Source organism: Xenopus tropicalis, chromosome 4 (assembly GCF_000004195.4).
Source record: "Xenopus tropicalis strain Nigerian chromosome 4, UCB_Xtro_10.0, whole genome shotgun sequence".
NCBI classification, from domain to species: Eukaryota; Metazoa; Chordata; class Amphibia; order Anura; family Pipidae; genus Xenopus; species Xenopus tropicalis.
The window spans coordinates 139,113,746-139,126,202 of NC_030680.2; the positions used below are offsets into that span (position 1 = coordinate 139,113,746).

A 12,457-nucleotide genomic window follows, 5' to 3' on the forward strand; every position below is an offset into this window, starting at 1 on the left:
TGCACTACATTAATATTTCGTATTCTGCAACTGAACTGTTCCAGCCGTGGGATAAGCAAAAGTCATGGTAATGCTGCTAAGGTGGGGGGGTGGAAAACAGATGGTAAAAACAAAACCAGCCATCTCCCAGATACACCTCAGCCTTTGCCTCCCTCCGAGGAACAGCAGTGCTAATGGACGCTGCGCCGTTCCCAGGAGACAGACAGCACCACTTGAGGTTCTCACGTAGCAACAGCAGAGCCAGGGCTGTAGGGCTGTGCACTAAACCCTTCTCCCCTCCTGATCTAGCAGAAGTGGCCCCCGTCATGCAACAAACCTCTCCCAGGAAAGCCTCATAATTGTACTGATCATAATGCAACCATGCATTATCCTCAGGATACTCAGCCCATGTGAAATGGCACTGGGGGGGGTGGAATACACAGCACAACTTGGATAATAACCATGGGCATGAGCAAAGTGGGTGTGAATAGTAGCCTGATGCTGGAATTTGCATTAATGGATGACAAAAGCACATTTACGGTGTTTATTAAAAAAAAAAAAAAAAGGGGGACAGGAACAAAAATGAGATGAAGAGCAGCAAACCTGTACAGTTGGCTCCTCTGCTTCACTGATCTCCGTTCAGGAAATTACAGGCCAGTTAGAAACTCACAGACTGATCCACATGATAGAACAGCAGGAAATGCTTAGCTCACACCAAAACACAAAGTAAGCAGTCTGGCATACAATGGGTTAAAGGGGGGTCCCAGGTCTGATTGTATGAAACTACTTAATGGAACACTGGGCACTGATAAAGATAAATTGTAGTATATATAGTAGTGTATATATATTATATATATATATATGCACATACACAAATGCATACACCCTATATACACCTTCTAATTTTATAAAATAAAATTGTAAAATTGTAAAAAAAATGTAAGTTTTCCCAAAGCACAATTAATACTACGCATAAAGAAAGGGAAAAACCTGACCAAAAAAAAAAGGCAATGGGGTCAAATAGCAGATCGTGCTATAGGGATAAACAAAAGCAGGCAGAGCAAGCCCCCCCCCCACCCCCTACCCCAGAGCACATGCCAATAGGAGAGGTACAACAAGCACAATGCACAAATAATTAGCATACCAACTCCAAGCGAGCCAAATTGCCTTTTAGCTTGCCTACAGAATAAGTACTGATAACAAACACATCCACTGAGTAGGCAAAAACAAAGTCGAAATAATATATACAAAGTTACAAACTCCATTCAGCAAATGTAATCATATTAACTCCAGATTGGTGCCTGGGTGCTAATTCTACACAATTTTGCAGCAAAGGCACAAGGCAAAATGCAGAAGTTTTCTAGACAGCAACCTACCAGGAAAACATAAGCCTCCACAGAAACAGATTTTCACGGATCTGTGACTGAGCTTCACGCCAAGGCTGATGCGCAAAGGGTTAAACAAAGATGTCTCTTGAGTCATCCACTAATGCGAGAGCAAGGCATGCTACTTAGAAACACTCAGTTTCCTTACTCTAAAAAAAAAATTAAATCCTAGGGAAACAACCCTGTAAAAACAAGAAAAATCTGTAGAGAAAAAGCCATGCATTCCAATGTGGAGGAAGAAAATGCTGAAAGTGTATGGGGGGAAAGGGGGAGTGTACGGCCAGTGGACCCACTGCTTCCCTAAAAATACAGGTATGAGGAGGATTCCTGAACCTGTATTTAATAAAGTGGATGCATCATTTCAAAATATAAAAATCTTAAATCTAGAGAATCTCTAAAAAATATTGTGTGTTGGGTCCCAAAATAAAGATATTTTCTAAATAAAGCTGCCCTACCAGCCCTCTCTGTACATCATGTAATATGGCAAGATTGCACTCTAGCAAATTGAAAATAAGTCTATATACAAGGGAAGGCTGTTGGCATGCAGGGAAATGATGTGGATAAGAGCCAAAAACTGGTTCAACAAAATATGACCATTTAGGTCACAAAAAAAATGAAAAAAAGAAAGAAAGCATCACACACTGTAATAAGTTAAGGAAAATTCCCAGCCGTGGAACTTACAGTTTATTACTGAATTAAAAAGAAATCAGAAATTCTCAGCTGCAGCTTTTCCCTTATAAAATGCAGTTCTTTTCAAAACAGATCTGATCTCAGGGCCTGAACTCCACCCTCCTTGCTTGCTTGGTGTTACAATAGAAATGGAGGATAAAATAGGACACCAGATCCTTCCTCTTGAATACTTGTTAGAGAGGGGGGGGGGATGGGAAGGTGTGAATCTGCAACTGCCTCCAGGTACGGTACAGAGAGACATGATAAAGGGGGGATACATTGCTAAAATAAAGCTCTACTCCACCCCCTTTTCCCCCCACACTGTAGTAAATTTACCCACGGTAATAACCATGGGAGCTATAACTTCATATAGCACCAAAATCTGAGAACCCAGCGTTCATATCCCTTTATAATGTGCTCTCCAAGCCCTTATATTGAGGTGCACGGCATAGGCGAGCGAGCTCCTACGGGGAGATCCCACAGTAAGGCAGCCTCGTTAATCATATGCCTTTAAGAGCATTGCATAATCCAGCAAAGTTAGGCACGCCACATACACCATTACCTACAGTAAGCCACCATATTTATAACACAGTAACTTAGAAACAAGGCAATGCAGGGCTGCACCACCCCAATACAAACTGCTTTATAGCCCCCTGCAAACACACAAGCTATTAACCAGTTTCACATAAACAATAACAACGACTGTTGCAAGAGGTGTTACTTATTTTAATACAAATGTAGGTCCTACAAATGTAGCTCTCCCCTCCCTGGCACAGCGAATAACTACCGAAAGACTCCGAAGGCAATCGTTTACCACTAAAAAGAATCTTACGGGGCAAGGGTAATATCTTTAGGCTGTCTGTCCACCCACAGGGGGGGGGGTAACAAGGCACGGTACTGCTAGAGAAAACATAAGGATATGTGAAGCTTTATCGACACTCTGGTATTACCTGGTACACACACACATGTATGCACATACACGCCACACATGTATGCACATACACACCACGTTAGCCCAAATAAAACCACCACCCACCAGTGATGATCATTCCCACCCTACTGATAGCACCCAATACAACAGAGCAGGGTACAAACCATGCAGGGATCCATAGGGTTATGGCAAATAAGGAAACCAGAAGCATGGTGGGCAATATCAGAAAGACAACTACAAACCTGGGAGACCCAGTGACACCCCCACAAGCATGGCAACCCTCAGCAGAAAGCTGTGTCTTTGTGGGTCCACTTTGAACGTAACAGAAAACTTTCTATGTGTAGGTCCCAGGCTCCTGTTCAACTATAAGTCTCTGTACCCCTATAATACATACAGATATAGTGTGTATACAGGTCTGATATGTGCTTATACCTATGTGGAACACTGCACAACATGGAGAAAGTTCCAATATAAAGAAATAAACAGGTTACCGTGTATAATATATGTATATGTACAGAGAGGCACACCATCTCCATGATAAAGAAGCAATGCTGGCTGATCAGCCTGAGGAATAGAATATACAGTGACATTCCTACATACGTGCATAGTGCAGAGCCAAAGGGAAGCACAGGGCACTTTGCTAGTTGCCCCAATAGGAAAGGGGTAGAAAATGTATGAAATGTTGGCCAGCGGGCCAAGCACAGGCCCTACATTACTTACCCGGCTCTTGGAGCAACTTATCCTAGTTAATTCCGTCAATAAAACACAGTCCCAAAGTATTCCAGAACGAAAAATAAAGTTGTAGGCCTCAGCTGAAGCCGCGGTGTTTCCTGAGCGTTGCAGCCCAGGGCAAGGCCCAGCTCCAGGCGGCAGGCACGCCGCTGAGGCTCCCAGGTTGAGTCTATGTGCTTGGGGGTGAGCGTTCAGGGTACCTTGCCAGCGGCCCCCCCCACCACCCCCCTTACCCCGTTGCTTAGTCTGACTGGAGGCCCCCACCCCCCAATCCGCATCGACAACCGCTCAACACCGCCTCCCCTCCCCCCCTGCCGACTTGCTGCCTCCGCGGGCGGAAACGCGACTGACCACACGGGGATCCCAGGGTCCGGCGGCAGGGGCGGCGGGAACAAGGGGAGGGGCTCGTAACCACGCCCATACTCGCTGCTTCCATTGGTGGAAGGGAGACGACCTCGACGCCAACTGGGCGGCTGCGGATGTCAATCAGCGCTGGGCGGTGACAAGACCTTGAGACACCAGAGATTCCGACTGGTTTTCCCACAGTTACGGGAGAGGCGATGAGAGGAGTGGATGGTGCTGTTCGTTCAGTGGGTTATTTAGCGCGGCTCTATTATTTATTTTTTATTTTTCTTTTTCCCACCCTTTTCCATTCACAAATCACTGTATTGTATTAATATCCAAGCCCCTGGTAGGTCGTTGTACAAGGGCTGCCGTGCCTGGAATATTCGGGGTTGGGGAGGGGATCCATGATATATATATATAGGGACGTGGATCTTGATACTCATATCACTTTGGACTATAATGGCGTTGAAAAGCTTAACGGACTTGCTGAGGGGCATTATTCCCTATTGTAATAGGCGATCGGTAATATACACGTTTTCTTATGCATTAATATGACTGGGTTCTGCCCCAGGGAGGGTAAATACTGTCGTATAGTTGGCTACAAGACCCTCTAGTGGTGCCAACCATTGGGCAGTGTCCTCCAAGCCTTGCAGGGGAGGAGGGGAGGGCATTTCTGGGGCACATTAGTGTATTAATCATGAAATTCTGCTTCCTGTTCCTCAAACTGAGGGGCAACTTGCTCCTCCCATCTGAGGGCACAATCCAGAGGCCAGTTAGGGTAAGGGCAATACCCATGTACTGCACACCCTCATAGTATTTCTCTGTGTATATCTGTGCCCTTATTACAGGGGTTTCACACCATAAAGGGCAAGTAAAACCCAAAATGGGGGGGGGGGGGTAGCACTGTTCCAGGACCAATAGAAAGACCTGATCATGTTTTATTGCCAGCTTAAAGGAACAGTTACACCCAAAAATGAAAGTGTATAAAAGTAACTAAAATATAATGTGCTGCTGCCCTGTTTACTTCAGAAAATCTACTATAATTTATATAAATAAGCTGCTGTGTAGCCATGGAGGCAGCCATTCAAAGGAGAAAAGGCACATGGCAGATAACAGATAAAACACTATTGTATTCTACAGAGCTTATCTGTTATCTGCTATGTAACCTGTGCCTTTTTTCCAGCTTGAATGGCTGCCCCCATGGCTACACAGCAGCTTATTATATAAATTATAGTAGTGTTACTGTAGCAAACACACCAGTTTTACCAGTGCAGGGCAACAGTGCATTATATTTTTATTACTTTAAAGCTCTTTCATTTTTTGGTGTTACTGTTCCTTTTAATCAGTTACACTATACTTAAACACAATGTTTTATTAACCTTTATATACAAAGACACCGCTTTATAGGTATTCCACAGACTTTACGTCGGTTCCTGCCCCAGTGGAGCTTACAGTCTATCGGATTCACTATGGTCATCTGCTCAGCAGCCAATTAATGTGCTTTTTTTGGGGTGAAAGAGGAAACCCATGCACACTGCGAGGGCATTCCAAGTACCCAGGCTGCAGTCGGGGCCTCCCCTGTCTTCCAGAGACATTAATCAGAAGCAGGGCAGTGAAACCGATTGCTGCCTACTGACAATAAAACAAATGATGCGTCACGCCTTATTAAGCACACTTTTGGGGCAATTCCATAATGTTTCTGGGCATCTGATGAAGTCAGCCAAGACTTCTCATTAAGTGATCGCAACGTTCCAAGGCACTGTCGGAAGGATATAGAAAATCCTTATATAATACTGTACAGGATCTTGCGTTGATGTAAACAATCACTCCTTCCCATTAGGATCCAAAGGCAGTGTGCTCAGACCTGCATTTGTATGAGACTATAATGACTTACAGTACAGGCCCTTAATTAATTTTATACGTTGCTGCACTGTAGATGCCCATAAATCAGGGTGAGGCTGTAGATAGGAATTTGTTCCATGAGACACCAGCAGGCTGTTCTGACCGTGAGAAATCTAATGCGAGATGTAAAAGTTTTTCGGGCAGGAGAGAATTTCATACCTCTTGATAATTCTATTTTTTTTTTTTTTTTTATCACCCCCATCTCCAGTGTTGGGTCCTTGAAACATCTCTCCTTTTCTTTGCAAAGGACTGGGGTGGTGGGGGTCATGATTCTAATTACAAACCCTGTAGCAGGGGCATAAGTGCTGGAACTAGCCCAACCCTTTTCTTTTCAGACAGTGAGCACAGGGCAGGGGGAAGGGTGAAATTGGAATGTGGATCTATCTGGTAGCACCGCCCCCCCCTGTGCTTCTTGTTTTTCCCTGTCGTATCCCCCCCCCCTCGTGCAGTGAGTGGGGGCTCTGGGTCAAAAGCAGCTGGAGAAGCAGGAGGGAAGGACAAAATAGGGGGTTGCCTAGAGTCAGGGTGGTATCTCCATGGAGGGTAGTTACAATTCCCTTTCATTAAGAAAGAAAAAAGGATCTGCTTGACGGTTTAGGGAATTTGAATCTGGTTAGTTTTAGCTAGCAATCCCCATGGGGCTTCCAAGGCAGGGAAAGGGAGGCTGTTTTTACTGGTTGGTTTGCACCCATGTCTGTCACATTCAAAAAATATTTCTCTACAGTGGCCAAAGCTTATTTTTCTGTAGCCCACTTCATGGTGTCCCAGCCTCTCTGAAACTAATGACACTGGTGTTTATAAAGTTTTCGAGAGCATGGGCCTAGGAACTCGTTAAGGTGGCCGTATACGGTAAGATCCAATCGTTTGGTGAGGCCGCCCTATGAGCGGGTCTTCTCCCAATATGCCCACGTAAGGTGGCCTATATCGGGCTAATTCGATCGTTTGGCCCAATGGCCGCATCATCCCTGATCTAAATGGAAAATTTTAGGCCAGATATGGTTGGGTAGGCCCGCAATTTGGACCCCAATTCGGCAGCTGAAATCTGCCTGTGTATGGTGACCTTTACTCTGCACAGGTTCTTTTTTCCCCTATCACTGTCTTTCAAATACACCTTAATCGCTTCTTTAGAACTCGATCAGATATGCCATTTAATTGGTAGGAAATGACATTTCAGGAATTTAACTGCTGTAAAATCCCATTGATAATGTCCCTGTTTGAGTGGGAAGCACAGGGGGAGGGGGTACACAAACCCTGATTCTTCCCTAAGGGCTGCCTTTAATAATAATAATAATAATAGGATCAGGGGGCAACAAGACAGTGTAAGGGCCCATTATTTCTAAGCAAACCTGCTGTCCAGCTTTTGTTGAACTACAACCTTCAAATCAAGTGACCGTGATATGAAGTGTTACCGACACCATCTTGCCCTCATAGAAAAGAAATGCCCACCCAGGGTAACAAGTAAATGATCCTGTTCACTGGTGGGTGCATAACAAATTGCCGCCTCTAGAGAAATACGCTTTTCTTGTCAACCCTAGCAGACCAGATTGGCAGCTTAATGGCCTGGGGAGGCTACTACATTATCACCAGCAATGGTGGCTCAGAGGTTGCCTTGCAGAGATAGGGACCTAAGGAACGATTGCAGCCTGGGTACTTTGAATGCTCTCGTAGTGTGCATGGGTTTCCTCTTTCACCCCAAAAAAAAGCACATTAATTGGCTGCTGATCAGATGACCATAGTGAATCCGATAGACTGTAAGCTCCACTGGGGCAGGAACCGACGTGAAGTCTGGAATACCTATAAAGCTCTAGAGAAATATGCTTTTCTTGTCAATCCTAACAGACCAGATTGGCAGCTTAATGCCCTGTGTAGGTGATCTGGCTGATTTTGGATCCAGTATGTTTAATCTTGTTGGGCAGGAACAGCATTTGCTCTGGCACTGCATGGGGCTGTATAATCAGATCAGCCTAATCTAGCCCAGCAAGTGATTGGCCAAATCGATGACAATATTTGGATTGACTCTGTACATTATGCCACAGATACAGCCCATTCCTGCCTCCATCTTGCTTTATTATGCTCATTTTTACAAACACAGCCCCTTCCCTGTCTAAAGCTTGTCTTACTATATATATACTATCCCACTGTTCCTACCCCAGACACCATCTTGCTTAACCTTATAAACTATGCCACAATTACAGCCCCTTCCATGACACTACCTCCCTTACTATACACAATGTTATGCTGTTACAGCCCTTTCCCCTGGGGCCATTTTGCCTTACTATACACACACCATCCCACAGTTACAGTCCCTATCCAGCAGAGCAAACAGTTTGTGTAGAGCTGCTTCTCTGTGGGGCCAGTGGGGTGGTTGCCTCTGTGCAGTCCCCTAAAGACAGCTCAAGGTGATACATAAATAAAAATATCACAGCACATTATCCTTCTGAGCTCTGAGTTATTATTTCTGTGTGGCACAGATTGCACCCATGCTTTCAGACAGTTAACAAGGTGTATCCTCCAGATTTAGGTCCTGCAGTTCCTTTCTGAGACTGCTGCAAGCTGTGGCAGTGAAGGGGTTAATGTGTTGGCGAGGATACGCCTCATGTGGACGTGCCTGACACAGCTCTAGTAAGGGACTGACTCAAGCATCCTGCTAGGGGTGGGGACAGACAGACAGCTCCCTTCGCCCTGGATCTTTTTTTTCTTTTCTTTTTTTTTCAGGTTTGGATGTGGCTTTTTTCTTTAGGGATTCTTAGCTAATTTTATTTTTCATATCCGTATATACACAGGTATGCATAGAAGTATCATGCCTCTACGCCAGTCTGGGGATCCGGTATGATGAAACGACAAGCTACGTGGCAGGAAGAGGTTTGGCTTCATACCGGGTGAGGCACCCTTCACCTCCCACCCCATTACCTTTCCCTGTTTGACCTGCACTAACCAGACCAGTCCTCAATTTTCCTAGTTAACTGGTTATTTCTGCTACTCAGGACAGGCAAAGCAAAAAGGCAGGAGGCTCCTCCTTGTATTAGGTGTCCCTAGCCATGGAAACAGCTTCTTGTTTAATTTGTCTGATTAGAAAAAAATCCTATATCACACACATCACTGCTAAAAATAACCAGTAACAGTGAGAAAGATGGCACCCCATGCTGTCCCCCCCCCCCCCCCCCCCCCCCCGTATATCTGAGAGACTGGCATATTTCACCAATAGATCCATCCCATATTTTCCCTCTTTTTTTATTTCTGCCTATAACAAATACAAATATTGGGGTTTTTTTCTAGCAAATGCGATCAATCTTGAATTTATTTTTTCTTTAACTATATATAATACTAAGAGGAAATGTGATTACATGAGCACACAGCACCCCTGTAGCATAAGAGTATACGGCCCCGCTGTTCCACAAACATGCTTTACTGTGATAATTAATTAGATTTTTCAATATATAAAGCATGCTGTGAGACAAGCACAGTACCAAGTGGGCTTTGTTTTCATGCAGGTGATAATGCTGGGTAAAATATAAAACACTTATTCTTTAAATTTTTAGTTTTTAATGCTGGGAAAACTATTAGTTGAAAGCAGTTGTGTTCCTGTGGCTGTTTAGATTGTGGCAGTGCTAGCAATGTAACTGGAGTGGCTCCCAAACAGTGAGGCTGGTTGTTTGGAGGGGGGGCTCAGTCTAAATGGCATTTAGAAAAATGTATTTGCTCTCCTAGATAGTTTTGGAACTGGCTGAATGCCTGATACACCAGTATTTTCCTATAGCTGTAACCTTGTTAATGGGGGGCCCTGACCAAAGGGGGGCATGGACTGAAAATGTCAGACGCCAATGCATTAAGGGCTCATCACTGGGGCAATGGGAATAAAGTGCATCTTAGCAGAAAGGCGTTGAAGGTTTCCCAGCATTCCCTGTAGTGGGAGGCTATTAGTAGTCAGGTACCTGGCTTTCTCATGCATAGCACTGCTAGCCAGCATTGGTTAAAGATTCTTTCACAGAAGGGTGCTGTCCTTTACACTTGCTTCCCAGTTGCTGCTCTGCTGAGCTAGAGGTGGCATTTGAAGTCCCAGTGGCACTGTCACAGTTATTTGGTTGCTGCGGGGTTTCCAGAGATCTATTTCAGGGGCCCTGCAAGCAAGCAACTAGCCATCATAAGAATGACCACTTATATTGTAAGCCTAATGATATGTAGTGTACGTGTATGGTTTCTAGATGCTGACACTCTTGCATTCGCACTATGGTTAAGAAAACAGCAGGGGAAATATAAAGAGCAAATTGTGCTACATTTAAAGCTTTAAAAAGTGGGGGGTATCTTTATTTTTTTACAACAGATTATCTTTTAAAATGCAGCTGACACATTTATTTTAAAAGCCATTTCATTCTGTATTATACATTTTTTTCAGTCTTCCTGTTCAATCATAAGGCTACTGAGCATGACCAGAGGCACAGAGCCCCCCGAGGTATAAAGAGATCTGTTGTGGGGAGAATTGTTTACAAACCTTTATGGTGCAAAGTGCTCCAGTCTTGAAGAATAGAGTAACCAATCAGCTTTGATTAGCCTACTGCAGCTTGAATATTGAAAACAAATATCTGAGTGGTTGCTACGGGTTACGCAGCTGGGACTAATTTGCACCATAAGCCCTTGCGTGTCCTGTTCATCGGACTGCAGGTAACTCATGCAGTGCTGAGGGCCACTGAAGGTGCCCAGTTTGCACAACATTTTTATGTGCTGTACCTGGTAGGGGTCGTGGCTGGAAGATAGAGGTGAACCACCAGGGTTTTCCTCACCCGTTCAGTTTACAGAGTAGTGCTGTTTACCTGAAGCATTGCATAACTTTATCATTTTAATATAATTATGTCCTGGAACATGTGATAAGTCATATAATAACCCTCCTACACCTTGCCTGGTCTACCCAGAAAATACACTTTTTGTGTAATACAACGTGATTCATGGGTATAACATAAAACTAATGCACCAGGTGTGATAGTTACGTAATATGCACTAAAGTAGCATACTATTGTATTTATCAGTATGTGCTGTACCTGCCACACTGCTTTACCCCTTTTGGGGGCACCTTCAGATAAATTGTAATGCATTTCATATCATAGTTCAGTTGCCTGTGTGGCACCTTAGAGCACACTTTAGACTTATTGCTCTTATATTTTGCATCTGCTTGTTTTATGGATGCCTCGTACTGTAAACTGCAATGAAAAGTGATAAAGAGTGAAAGAGTTAATATACCGAACTGACGCGTAGGTGGTTCACCCACTCACACCCCCCTTTTGTCTGTATAGATAGCATTGTTTAAAAAAATAAACCTGATTAGTTTAACAAATTTATACCAAATTTTTAAATAGGAATAACTACCATTTGTATTATATAAGCCAGCAATCTGCATTCGTTTTAGCACTCCCAAATAGCATAATAACAGACTGAACAGGCACCGGGTTGTATTGGCTTGATGTGAGTGAAAGTAGCAATTTCCCATTATCCAAGAACATTTGCAGAACTCCAGTGTTTATTTTAACACAATGCCAAGAGGCGACTCCTTACTACTTATTTTTACACAGGTAAGCACATTTTCCCCAGTGCAAACTCCTGAATGTAACACGAATGCACTCGGTGAGTTTTCCAGGACAGTGATGGAAGACATGATAAGAGCATCCAGTCTCATGAATATTTTATTATTCTTGGTCGGGTTTCAGTTAGATTGGCAGATGTTTGTATAGGGATGGAACAGGGGATATATGCTCCAAAACAAGCGGAAAGGAACCTCCGGATAAAACTGCAGTTCTGCTGCATGTGGAGATCATTGGGGGGAGGTGTGCAGTTGCACATCCATACGTCGGTGTCATACAGAGATAGGGGGGAAAAGGATGTTCTCTGCATGTCGTCCCACGCAATCTCTAGATGCAGCGGACTGCGGTTGCCTTGGGATTCTGTGGGAATGCAGGTTCTCAGATCACCTAAACAATAGGTTGGCATTGTATGAATTCTATTTCTACCATATAGTTTTTCTGTTTTAATGAAAAACAGCACATTAGGCACACTCCACAGAAAATGCAGAGGCATATAATATATATATATATATCATATAATCACTCTGATTTGTACATTTGGTTTAGTAAAACATGATTAAAAGAAAATGTTCACCTTAACATTAACTATTAGTATGACCAAGTCAGTGCTATCTTAAAACAATATGTAATGTGTCTTTCATTTTTTTATCATTTTATGATAAATAGAATTATATTATATCACAAAACATAGTTGTAATTGTTTTCTTTATAATTGCATCTCATGATAAATGTATCCTTTATCCTTCAAAGGTTAAACAATGAAATTTTGTGTCTTTTTCCAAACTCGTGTACTATGTAACTGTGTGTGTTATACAGTGTATTATATTAAAAAAAAGTTATTTTCTTAATCACTCTACTACTTAGCCATAATAATGGCTGAAAATTCTGCTGTATTGGGTTTCCAGAAAGATCTGTGGCCACTGCAGTCTGAATTTCTGTTACAA

General features: G+C 43.4%; 1 protein-coding gene across 6 annotated transcripts in view; it reads right to left on the bottom strand.

Moving 5' to 3' along the window:
• The window catches only part of setd5 (SET domain containing 5), a 57,227-nt gene extending 53,193 nt beyond the window's left edge, over positions 1-4,034 (bottom strand). For all 6 annotated transcript variants that reach the window (XM_004914108.4, XM_002938389.4, XM_012961698.2 and 3 more), the window contains exon 1: positions 3,685-4,034. The gene's annotated coding sequence lies outside the window, so the exon portion shown is untranslated. The remainder of the gene's footprint in view (positions 1-3,684) is intronic.
• Positions 4,035-12,457: the final 8,423 nt, after the last annotated feature.